This window comes from Microchirus variegatus (assembly GCF_963457635.1).
Source record: "Microchirus variegatus genome assembly, chromosome: 8".
Classification (NCBI taxonomy): Eukaryota; Metazoa; Chordata; class Actinopteri; order Pleuronectiformes; family Soleidae; genus Microchirus; species Microchirus variegatus.
The window spans coordinates 3,415,459-3,428,284 of record NC_139809.1 but is presented as its reverse complement, the minus strand read 5'-3'; positions in this window follow the sequence as shown (position 1 = coordinate 3,428,284).

The window sequence follows — 12,826 nt, the reverse complement described above, 5'->3', positions numbered from 1 at the left end:
GACTTCCGCACTCATCGCTACGTCACAATCCTGGAATTGTTGTCTCGCGGCGCTCCGCTTTGTCCCTAAAAAATGCAAGAGTGCAGGCGAGGGCGATAGTATCCGGAAGAGCGGAAGTTCGCAAAGTGTTCTGTTCTTGGCTGCACAGTGCAGCAGCACAGAGTTCTACGCAAACGTCCAGCCTCAGAGGATTTACGTGTCCGGTGGATACATTTTAAATATGACGGCAATGTGCCCGGCTAGAGTCGGCAAATGATGGCTTTTCCAAATGCTAACTGCTGTAAGCTGGTGGAGCCTCAGTGACGCTGACGTAGTTTCCTGTGTCTCATTTGCATTTAAAGAGACAGGCGCTCAAAACAGAGCGTTCTGAACAGGGCTTGTTTTGGCAGAGTGATTGAACTGCTGTGATGCTTCATCACAGACATGCTCATTAGGACATCGGGGAACTAGGTTAACTTGGAGAAATAGGGTATAATATGTGTACTTTAAATCTCGGCATCTCTGTTACATGCACAACACAACTCTGTATTACCAGTTTTTTCGGAGGAGCTGTTGTAATGTGTCGGATTACACTAGCACACGTGTTTATGACTTACAGTGAGGTGTATACGGCTTCTGTATTGGAAAATTGTTTCAGAAAATACCTGTCATTGGTCATTTTTTGCCGGCAGCTCTAAGCCGCGGTCATTACGCCGGCTCTAATGTGCAACTGGGAGACATTAGCCAGTGTTAGTGAAACAGCATGTTACTATTTTTCCGTGCCTTTTATAGGTGCAGTGTGTATCCGTGGAACGAAAAAACTGTGTCACACCTGCATGTGAAAGACTTACCATTACGCCCTGTGAAATCAAGCTATCATCAGGGCTCCGGGATGCAAATAACAATAATAAAGGTAAGGTGAGTGTAACCTGTAATTGCTGTGCTGTATGTAACTGCCGAGGCTCGAGATGTGACTTCGACTCCTTCCTACAGGAGGCTTTTTTGGCAGATTGCCACTTAGTGTGGTCCCCCTGAGGGCTCTTGCTCATGAATCAGAGAAAATGGGAATTACACATTTTAAAGAGGGTAAACGTCAGTAATCACAGCACTGGGAGGATGCTCGAGGACTCATCAGGCTCTCTGCCGCTGTTTTAGAGTCACTTGTTTCAAGGAGCCACTATGTTTAGCAGCTGACAGCACTGCTGCAGCGAGTAAAATCAGAGTTTTTCAAGAAGGCAATCCACCTACGAGATCCACTGTCAACACGGCTATTTACTCTCTAACCACCCCATATCCATACAATGACGGCTTGCAGTGCGGTGACACACCATCTGCTGGTAATTCCGGCGTGTTTGTCGTTCCACTGAGTGCAAGTGTGGTCGCCGTCACTCGTTTTGACGTGGAAAAGTTTGTTTGTTTGTCTGTCTGGTCGGCAGAGGTCATTCAGCAGTGTGTTTGTTTGCCAGTCAAATAACAGAGAGGAGGCTGGTGAGGTAGAGGTGATGGAGGGCGAGGCGCTCATTAGTGCTCCTTCCTCCCCGTGTGTCGGAGATGACCAGACCACCAAGCCCTTTACCCTGAATCCCTGATAAGATTCGGGCTGCGGTCGCTCCACAAGACTTAGTGCTGTTGGCGTTCTGACAGAGAACAACCCTCAGGGGAAAAACGCAGGCAACCATAAATATTTAGGCATCAAAGAGCTTTATGGAGTTTGTTGTAAAAGGATTTATAGCAGCCTGGGAGGCGATGCATCATTGTCAGTGGACTCGAAACAGCCAGTGTTTACAGCGTCACATGTGAATCCTCCCACAACTCTGGGCCAAGCCTCGAGAGCTGGACCAAATAAGCACTTGAGTGCAAGGAATGCAAACACCACAACTTCTCCAAACAGGTTTTTCAGAAAACAGGTGTGAGCTCTGTGTCCTCTTGGCTGAAATATTCTATTCCCCAAGTCGGTGGCCTTATATGGGCCTGTTTGGAATGAAGATGAGGTTTTGAGATAATCATTTACTCTATTAATTTGAAACAGTGACAGAGAGTCGGTAAGCTTCAGTGACAAACAGCAACAGTCACACATCTGAAAATGAATGCGAGGGTCTATTCACATTCACAGACAGGAGTTTGGTGAAGAGATTTGCTGACCACATTCAGGAGATTGTTGATCTTTTCCTGCGATTGCTGGGGCGACATTTGCGGTGCCATAACAGTGCAGTCGTTTCCTATGGCTACGTCCAGATTTCTATGGACCCGTGTGTCCACACTGACCTCCTCCATCTGTGGAGTTTGGCTCTACAGTAATGTCACACTGTGGTATGTCCTCCTTTTCCTGCTGGAGGATGAGTGTCGTTATTCCTGTAATTCCTCCTGACCATTAAAGCTGCAGTACGTATTTCTGGGTGATTTTTAGTTGTTGTTGATGTTCTTATTCTGCCTCTGTTTGGTCTTTGCCAACAGAAACGATGTGGCTCTGTCAAGCAATACTATCAGACCTGACTGAAGAAGCATTTTTTTTAGCAGTAGAATTCACCTCTGAAACTTTGTGTTTTCACTTGTACTCCAGCCTGTTTGCAGTCACCACGCTTTTTTAGCTCAACGTTGCTGTCGCGTCTGTGTTGACGCAAAACAAATCACTTCCTATGTGCAGTGGGTCAATGGGTTTAGTCAGCATTGTGTGAGCTCATTTTGCAATGTTTATATTGAATGTATAAATGAAGTAGATGGTTGCTTTTGGAGTTTGAGGCATTAGCAGGACGGAAGGACAAGGCATTTGAGTGGTATTGATGAACGTCTGCAAGAAAATGAAAGTGTATTACTCAGATTGCCTTAAGCCTTGTAGTGCTATTTAATATTTTACTAATGCTGCAGCATGTGGCGTGGTGATCCGTATGAAAAATTCATCGATTTATGTACATATGTTGCTTGACTAACCGGCTTAGATAAACAGGCTTTAATGAACATGTCTTCCTGGGAGAAGCTGATTAGTTGTTATTTCCTCAGTGGTAATCTAATATTGCACTGCAACATCCTGTACTCTTGTACTCCTGCTAAACAAATGACCAGCTGTCTCGTCAGCCTCCGCCACCACTTTTCTTTTTTTTTTACCTCCAGTCTCCTCATCAATGTTGCATCGGGGCGTTATCTGCATCCCTCTCATCTCTGCTTTCCAACCCCGTGATTTTATCTGCCCTGTCTCTTTCATGTCTACCCTGCAGGTCCAGCTCGGACACCTCGGTTTCACCGTCCACTCCGCACGCTGCTGTCCGCTCGTCCTCCTCCGCTGCCCCGCTTCTTCCCAGTGGGGTCAAAGGGCTGCTTTGTCCCTGATTGCTGGAGGACCGAGATTCCTCATTATCCTGTTAACTGTACATTTATCTGACAAGACAGCGGAGAGAGCGAGAGCGAGCGACCTCCGGCATCATTAAGCTTTAATGGACAGCCTAGAAAATGAGGGAGAAGCCATAAAAGCAGGAGCCGAACCAGAGTCTCTCTTTAATGTCTCTGATCGCCCTGACAGGATTATTAATCAGGAACTAAAGGAATTTAAAACCTTTGCTCTTGGCTTCCTCACTTAGAGTCTTTAGCTTGCACCATTACATAGCAACCCAGGGTCAGGAGGTCTGCAGCTAATTGGTTCTACAGGGTTTTGAATAACAATGAGCTGAGCCCAATTACTGAACTACAGAGAGGCGTAGATGAGAGGAGAGGGAGGGGGAACCCAGTGGAACAGGCACATGCGGATGGAGGGGAGAGGAGGAGGAGACGGGGAGGCTGTTTTCAAGGCTGCTGTCTCTCTCCTCCTCAGAGCAGAGATATTAATGAGAACAGTAAATGAGTGCAGGCAGAGACGGGGATGTGCTGCTTTAGAAAAACAGCCGCTCTGCTCCTGCAGGACAGCAGCAGCAGCAGCAGCAGCAGCAGCAGCAGCAGCAGCAGCTCCTCATTCTCTATTCCATTTGACTGCACACAAAATACGAGGTTCCTCATTCTTTTTGTCCCAGATTTTCCTTTTTCTTTGTATCTCATGTTCATCTATTAGTGATATATTTTCTTTTCTTTTCTCAAACACCGGGGAATCTGTTTCTGTTTCTGTTTCTTTTCCGTGGCCCTTTGAAAGCAACGCCGTATCCCAGTCGGGCCTTGTAGAGCCTTTAATGCCGTCTGTAGGGGTTTGTATCCAGCGATTGGTGATATAGTTAGTCCCTGCAGTTTAGAGACTGTTTGGCATTAAATTTGTCATCGCAGCTCCTTCTTGCTCGCTGATGTTGTGACCCCCTGCTGCTTTGGGGTCCACACTGTAGCTTGTTCCTCATCCATATACACATCCATCATTACACGTTGCTGCATATACAGTGGGTGGATCAGGCTGCAGCGTTTTCTTTGTGCGTTGTGTTGTGTAGTGTCCCTGTTACCCTCACATGGCTGCTGATTTTGAGGGTTAACTTGTTCCAATAGTAAAAAAAAAAAAAAAAAAAAGGCTTCTCTGCAAAAAATGTGGTCATTCTCTGTATTTTTTGTGCCCTTGAAACATCGCATCGGCGTTGAGCTGACGTACTTTCAAACTGATCTCTGCTTAAATAATCTCTTTCAAATTCATCTATTCGCGGCGAGCAATCGCCTGTTTCTAAGCATTCATCGCTTTCAATAAACCCCCGGAGAAGCTGTCATTACGCCTCGACCTACTCGTCCCGCTCTAAACTGCCGTTCAAGGGCTGCAAATTGGAAAAAATGATTTAAATATTGCTTGAAAAGGATGGCTCATATTCATCTAACCACCCCCCTCCCCCTCCCCATGCCCACACTGTGTCATGCGATGAAAGCCGAGTGTGTGTCGGCGAGTGATCACTGCACCTCCTGCACTTTGAGTCGAAGACATTAATTGCTGCTAGCAGAGGGTTTAGCCCTAACCTTTACAGATCACAAAGCAAACAATAGTTTATGTACGTCTCCTTCTCCACACGCCTTTTGTCACTTGTTCTTCGTGGTTGGATTTCTCTGAGATGAGAGGGATTCTCTTTGCTTACACTTTTAATCAGCTATAGAGCAGTGAAATACTCCAGCTGGAATAAAAACAAGATAAATGCCCTCTTAACTCCAGACTGCAAATGAACTACAAATCCTTGAGTTGGATTGCTGTTCATTTTTCAATTACGTAAGCCTCCATCTGTTTTTTTTTTTCTCTCCTCCTTCTACCCAGCAGTGTCATTGTGCGTACAGAAATACAGAGTTCACAGACATGATTTATAATCCTGTTCAGATTTCAAATGCAAGCATCAATTTCACGAGTCCATTTTGCCCTATAAGTTTTATAGTAAAGCAAACATTAAAACATTGCATTTATGCCGATGATCTCTTGAAAAGGGCTTTGAATATTTATCACTGTTGACAGATTGGCTTCATATAGATCTGTGCTTGGCTCGCAAATAGATTTTGAAATTCTTCCTCGGGTCTGTACTTAGATGTGGATTATGTGCTGAATCTTATCATATTAAAAAACAAAAAACAAAAAAAAAAACTGTTGTCCATGCCAGTCACTCCAAACAATCCCGCTTATATATTCTGAACTCTTGTATCTGCATATTTCGAGCACCGTATCACGGTTGCAGCTGGGGTCTCGGAAGAGTTTATCATTATTTCACATTTTTATTTTGTCTCTCTAATTACCTAATTAATTCTGTTGTTTTGATTGTGGTGTTTACCGTTTGCTTTGTGGAGGCGTAATCCTGTTCTATTTGTCTGTTTGAAGAAGGAGCAGTCTCAATGAATTATTCATGCTGTGCTCCAGCGACAGCACAGCCGTTTAAATGATGAAGGCATTCGTGAAATCCTCTCTCCCTTTCTTTCACACACACACACACACACACACACACACATGCACTGACTTTCTCTCCGTCTCACTCTTGCCACCCTTTCTTTGTGAACGCCTCAGGCGGTGGAAGTGGGATGTAAGGCGGGAGAGAGGAGGCTCACAAGCACACCTCAAATGAGGCGATGGGAAAACATGTCCCTCTAATGTGTCTAAGCTCTGAGAGAAGCAGACTCCAAAAACCATAATCTGATACCGTAATGTGACCTTTCATCTCCACTTGTCACAGGAAACCGGCGCTCCGCCCGTTTCGTAGTATACGTGCCTGTGCCACTTTATGTGTGTGTGTGTGTGTGTGTGTGTCCTGGTGAGGCCAAGCGTCCTCTGAGCAGGAATGTGGACACTTGAGCCGACACAGGCCCACTGGAGTGCTGCTGATGTGTAAAATGTCGCCCCTCTGATTGGATATCACCGTGTCATGTGGTGGATGTATGTCCACTTCACACCTTCAGCTGTGACTCCCCCCCCCCCCCCCCCCCCCCAGTGTTGAGGATACTTGATAGAGCACAAGTCAGCAGAAGCTGACTGGATCTATTCGAGGTTTACCGGCATCCGGTCTGACGTTTTCAGAGAAAATGCTGCGTCGCAAACCAGCAAACGTGGTCTTAATGGTGTTCCCTCTTAAAGAGCGCTTCCTCAGAGACAAAGGGAGGAGGAGGAGGAGGGTGGTGGTGGTGGTGGTGGTGGTGGTGATGGGACTCTCTGGGGATTGTCTGTTTGTTGTGTTTACTGCCAAACCCTTAAGGACTTACAGGCACTTTCATCACCACTCGGCAGTACACCGTGCACACTTCCCCGCATGTGTTCCCTTTGCTTTTTAAGTCTCATTTCCCTCCCACACTGCCGTGCATTTAAAAAGAATACGCGTATGGCACCTTTAAGTCCCGTGAGTCCCAAATCTGTGTCTGTAAGGACTGATTGCCATCTCCAGTGGCCCTGCGATGCACTCCCATTTTACACTCATTTACATAAAGAAAATCCTGTACCAGCCGACATTTTGTTTGCATCGCCTTTCATGCTCCCCCCCCCCCCCCCCCCCCCCAGGACAGTATTGTCCTTAAAGCTCACAAATCACAACCACAAGCTTTGGTTTGCAGAGTGGCTGCTTCGTTTGATGACAGTAGGCTTGATGGATCTTATCAGTCACTGTGACTGCAGGCTCAGACAAAGCCTCGGGCATAGGACATGTATGCTTTTACTTAAAACTTTAATGTGTTGTTTTTTTTGTTTTTTTTTTCTCAGAAGGCCTGCACATTCTGCATTCTATTTGATCTGCCCTAAACATACATCTTTAATCTTTGCTGCAGGCTGTGTGTCACTCGCCTCTGCTCAGTCTCCAGGTCTGCAGGCCCACTGGGGGACCTGCAGAGGGCAGCATACCAAACACTTCATCACCTCATACAGCAGCTCCTTTTACACCTGCACCACCACCACCACTGCTATCTTTATTAACATACATCTTCATTAACTCACTTGAGGAGCTGGGGCAAAAAAAAAAGCAGAAGAAGAAATTAACAGGGAAAAAACCAAAACAACAGGCTGAGAATTAAACCATCATGAGCCCGCGGGGTGTTCTACTGTTTGTACTGACACAGAGGACGAGTTATGCTAATTGAGAGTTCTTTGCATAATTAGGGAGAATAAACTTTATCATTATTATTGGTGGAGAATAGCCAGACAGAGGGTAATTTCAAGTTTCCCAGCAGGGTGCTGCTGCAGAATAGAAGAGGAAAGGACACACTTTCACTGTTATTCCTGCTGTCTTTTAATGCAGGGAACATAATTCATCTAAGATACTTAGATACCGAGTACGCTTTAATGATGATGACTTTTCCCAATGTGATTTTTCAAAGTGCTTTAATGTATTGTCTTCATAGCAGATGTGTTTGCAGTGGTAAATTTGAGGACTACATATTAAGTTATCTATCTAAATGAGCTTTTTTTTTACCCCCCCCCCCCTCCTTCCATGTTTAATGAGCCTTCACTCTTTGCCACATTTTTGCAGACATCTTCATGTGTCTGTGAAGAGCTTGGGGAGCACTGGTGCTGCTGCGCATGTCGTGAGATCACGTTATTACGCCACTGAGAGATGCCTGAGAGTTGATGCGGGGTGGCTTGTTGGCCGTTCAGCTACACGGAGCTTTGAGCAAGTGGGCCGTGGTTATAAATGGGCACGCGGCGCAGTCACGACTCTGCTGAATCCAGCAGTCGCTCCGCGGGGTTTCCAACAGGTCATCGAGGTTCAACGAGATCCTGTGATATCCTGTCTCACGCGCTTTTCCTGTTCACCTAAATCTGGATGCTGCTCGTAGGAAGTTTCCTTAGAGTGCTTGCTTTAAAACTATGAACGATAGTTTATGCAACAGTGAGTATTAATTTCAAAGGCTTTACAAGGCACTGGGGGGGATTAAGAGACTGTAACATACTCATCTCATTTGTGTCAGAGTTTGGAAAAGGAAGCACTCTAAACACATGCTACATCAATAAGCCATATGGGGACGAATACAGATGAGGGCTCTCAGATTGTGAGGGAGAGACACATTGCACCTGCCCTAGATGTTCTGCACCAACATGGCTGCCTGTGCAGCGCCTACTTCACAAATGCAGCGAACATTCCCTCGCTTCAAAGGTTCCCCTGTTTTTTTTTTGTTTTTTTTCTATCTCTGTGCATCAGCCCACGGCCAGAACCACGGATTAATATTTCAAAACATGTTTCTTGGTTGCCTACTACCCCCCCCCCCCCACCCGGACCCCCCTTCTCTCTCTCTATACTTCCCCTCCCTGCTTTGCTCCCCAATTCTCCTCCTCCCCTACATCATCTCTCTCTCTCACACACACACACACACACACACACACACACACACACACACACACACACACACACACACACACACACACACACACACACACACACACACACACACACACACACACACACACACACACACACACACACACACACAGCCCATTCCCTGTTCACCACTTACTCTCCGTTCTACTCGCCCTCCCGCCCCCCTCGCGCCCCAAACCCCCCTCCAAACTGCCTGCATGTCTGCTTGCTTGCTGAAATGTGTGATATTTTTTTTTTCCCCATATCTCGTGTTTTGCTGCTCCAGTGATCCCTTCAATCCAATCACCGGGGTGGAATGTTTTATGGATTAATAAGAAATGATCCTGGATGGTCCAGTCAGGCAGTTGAGGAGCCAACGGCAGAAGGATGAAGTGGTGGAACAGAGGGGGGGGGGGGGGGGGGGGGGAGAGGGGCAGGGTGCCGTCTGCAGTTGAATTTTAATGAGTACCGGGGGGAATATCCTCTTTTTTTTTTTTTGTTTTCTTGGGGGTATCCTTATGGTGCATCGTTCTAAATCACTGTCACACAAACAAGGTATTTCCCATCATGCCTCTTGTTTGGCTTGGTAACTGTGTCATCCTGTGTCACAGGCGCCTCAGCAGTACACCTGCTCTGCTCTCCTAATTGAACAGATGATCTGCCAATTTGTCATGTTTATCTTCAGAGGCGTTCTAGCGTCAATGCCCTGCTCTGCTCAGCCCCCCTCAGAACACAGTGCAGATGTTAGCAGAGCTTTTTTTTTTTTTTTGTGACAGATCTTGTAGTCATTACTGAATAATTCATCGCTGCATTAATGTCTTTAGATAGCATCTCCAGCATCTTTGCTCGGCTTTTTGGCTCCCTCTCTCTCGCTCTCTCTTCTTCCTTCTCCGGCTCTCCTCGCAAGGGGAAACGTTATTATTCTCCCCACTGACGGCAAAGTATGCGGATAAAAGATAATTGCCTGGCTTGACTCGGGCCATTGATATGAAAATATGTTTGAAATTATTCACGGCGGTTTAAAGGTTAGTTGAAGGTTATTATTCAGGAGAGGGAGCAGAGGAGAGGATTCTCTCTCTGTACAGCCCGGTGGCAGGTTTGACAAGACATTTCTAAAAGGCTAATGTGGTGAGCGTGCCGCACAGGCCGTTCACTGAATAAACCGGAAAAGGATCTCCAGAGATCGCCACGCAGGAGAAGTCCGTTAGTTCGGAGCAAATTATAACTCACCCTGTGCGTACACATGATATGCTCCGAATAAGATTTCCAACACACTGCAGTATTTTTTATTCAGATTATTGTTTGTCCTTCCATTCAGCCCTTTCATGCATGGTGGAATGTAATTTCAACGCCATATTAAAGAGGGAGAGGGCTCTCTCTCTCTCGAGCAGTTTAATGTATTCGATCCATTGCATGCTTATATGCTTGTTATGGCTCAGATGGACTTTGAACACGGGCTCAATAAATCACAGCAGCCAGCAATCGTCTAATATTTCTGCTTAAGAACCGCTCTGATGTCTGTGGTTTGCCTGTCACTACTTACGCCAGCCTCTATTGCCATGGCAACTGGGGGATGCATGCAGGTAGTGTGCTGTAAGCTGGGAGAAGTCAGAAAACGTTGTCTGAAAGCAGCCTTACAGCAGCAGACGGTTCTCAACCGTCAGGAGATGTAGTCGTCCTATTGAGTCCTAAATACTCAGTGAAACTCATCATTTATTCACTTAACACAGTACATTTTGTTGGCGTTTTGAGAACCCTGATAATATATATCTTTTTTTTATTTTGTATCACAATGTTCTGCCAAATGTCTTGCCCTTGATTTTCAAAGAAAATGTCAGACATTTTCTGGCATATCGATGGTAACTGTAGATGTGTCTTTTGCGAGATGCTGCATAGTGATTGAGTCTGACTTCTGAGCAGGAGCCATACGATACTTTCATGTCAATACATCAGAAGGAAGTGAGATGAGAGGCAGAAATGATTACACTCCCCCAGGGAGGATAATGTGGTTCACACCTCTTCTTCACCTTTTTCATCGCCCTCTCGCTCACTTGATCCTTTTCCTGCCCCCGAGGATCTTCATGCAAAGAAACAGGTGTAATCATTCACCCGTTACATTTGTTTGGCAAAACCACCTTTTCTGCTCACGTGATTATACATAAGGTTAGAGTTTCATGTTCGGGTTTCACCGCATAGCTTATTTTTTTTTGCATTAATTAGTAATCAGATACTTCCATTAAAAGTACCGCTCCTCTTAACGCTGCAGTGTTTGATCATTCCTGTTATTATTACGCCTCTGTTTGGTCTTTGTGAACAGAAACGATGTAACGTTATGCATTTGCTATGTCCTTCATCTGAAAGTGGGCTCTGTTGAGCTGGGAAAGATGTTTCACATCAAACGGCATGAGTGACTGGGGTTTTTTAAGAAGTAGAATTCACCTTTGAAGGTTTTTGTGGTGCACGTGTTTGTGTTTTCAGTCATACTCCGACCTGTGCACAATATTTTGCTGTTACCTCAGTCAGGACGAGATCTAGACACTGCTGTGCTGAGAGAAACAGAGAGTCGTGTGGCGCTGAAAGGCTTAATCAACATAGTGTGAACTCATTTGGCCACGGTTTGGACATTAATTCATATACAAGTTACACACTGCAGTTTGTATAGTGAAGAAAACTGTAAGGATTGGTTGCTTGGCTGTGTGCTAAGGGGTTCCTGTGCGATGATGAGATCTGTTTCCACTGCGGGGCGGCGTTAGGCCTCTGGTGCAGATGATAGACAGCGTGTTGTCGATATTTTGTCTGCTTCTCTGTTTCAGGCCTGGAGTAAAGATCTCTGACACCCAATCTTTCTCCCTCACTCCGTTCCCTCTCTTTCCTGCACCGTTCAAAGAAATTGGATCCTGTCTGTAAAGCTAAGCACTTCAGGATGAAGTTTTCTGAAGCCCAAACTGCTCGTGTGATTACAGACAGATCGATACCTGCTGTTGTCCCCAGCTAGCTCCGCTGCTTGGCACAGGAAATGATGCGATCGGTGCGGCTCTGACATTGACAGGCCCCAGAGAGGCAACCGCTTCACTCACTAGAAAAATGCTCTCTATTAGCTTGGCTGGGCGGCGCTGCCCCGTCATTGTTATGCTATCGAGGTGGTGACATTTGTATTATGTGGATGGCAAGTGCCTTTCTAATCATCTTCTCGTAGCGCAATTTGAATTTTCATCAACCTTGATGGACAGCTCTTGAAGAATTATCATCAAGAAAATTAAATATTCCCTGACCGTAAAATGCCAGGACTTGCTGGCCACTCCCATGGCGGCGTCCCACTGTGCTGCTGACAAAGGCTGTAGACGGTCGCACAGCACCCCCCCCCCCCCCTCCAGGCCGCTGCCCTTTAGCTGTTGTGCTGCTGCTCGGAGGTTAAACCTTATGACTTTTCTCATAGTCTTGGAGGAGCCTGGTCAGAGGCCACGTCCTTTCTCAGACCTCAACACCCTCTGCCCTCCCCTCTGCTCAGGAAGTGGTGCTTATATCCATGTCAGGGAGCTGCAGCACTTTACCATACAATGCCTGTGTGTGTGTGTGTGTGTTTTTTTTTAAATGGCTGAGCCAAGCACTTGCATTGACCCTCCCCCATCTCTCACCCTCTCTCTCTGTCTCTCTCATCCCCCACTGTTTCCTTGTTTGAAACAATATAGCCTGCCTGTTGTTATTGATTCCAGAAGATTGGTCCCCAGTAAGTGCTCCTTTGAGCCTGGTGTTATATTAAGCAATTCTTCCAACAGCAGATGACAGGGCTGGGAAGGTTTTGGCTGGCACTAATAGGACTGGTATTACCCGTGTGTTAATTGATTGCAGCAGAAGGAGGGGGAGGGATTGGCTGCTCTACTTCAACACTAAGCAGCAGATAAATAAACACTAACACAAGACATCCAATTATACGCGGCATTATGATAAAGTGGCAATGATCCAAAGAGCTAAACATAGTCTTTTCATTACATCAAACAGTCTCATCGCTTTATAACCATCAACGGGCAAAGATGAAGAACGAGCATGACTGTGTAAATAATGCAAACTTGAGCGTTAACTAGCCTGTTTATAGGTTTTCATGTTTTCAAACTGCTTCATTGGCAGAAGTGTAGCATGAAGTGTTTGCTGAGGTG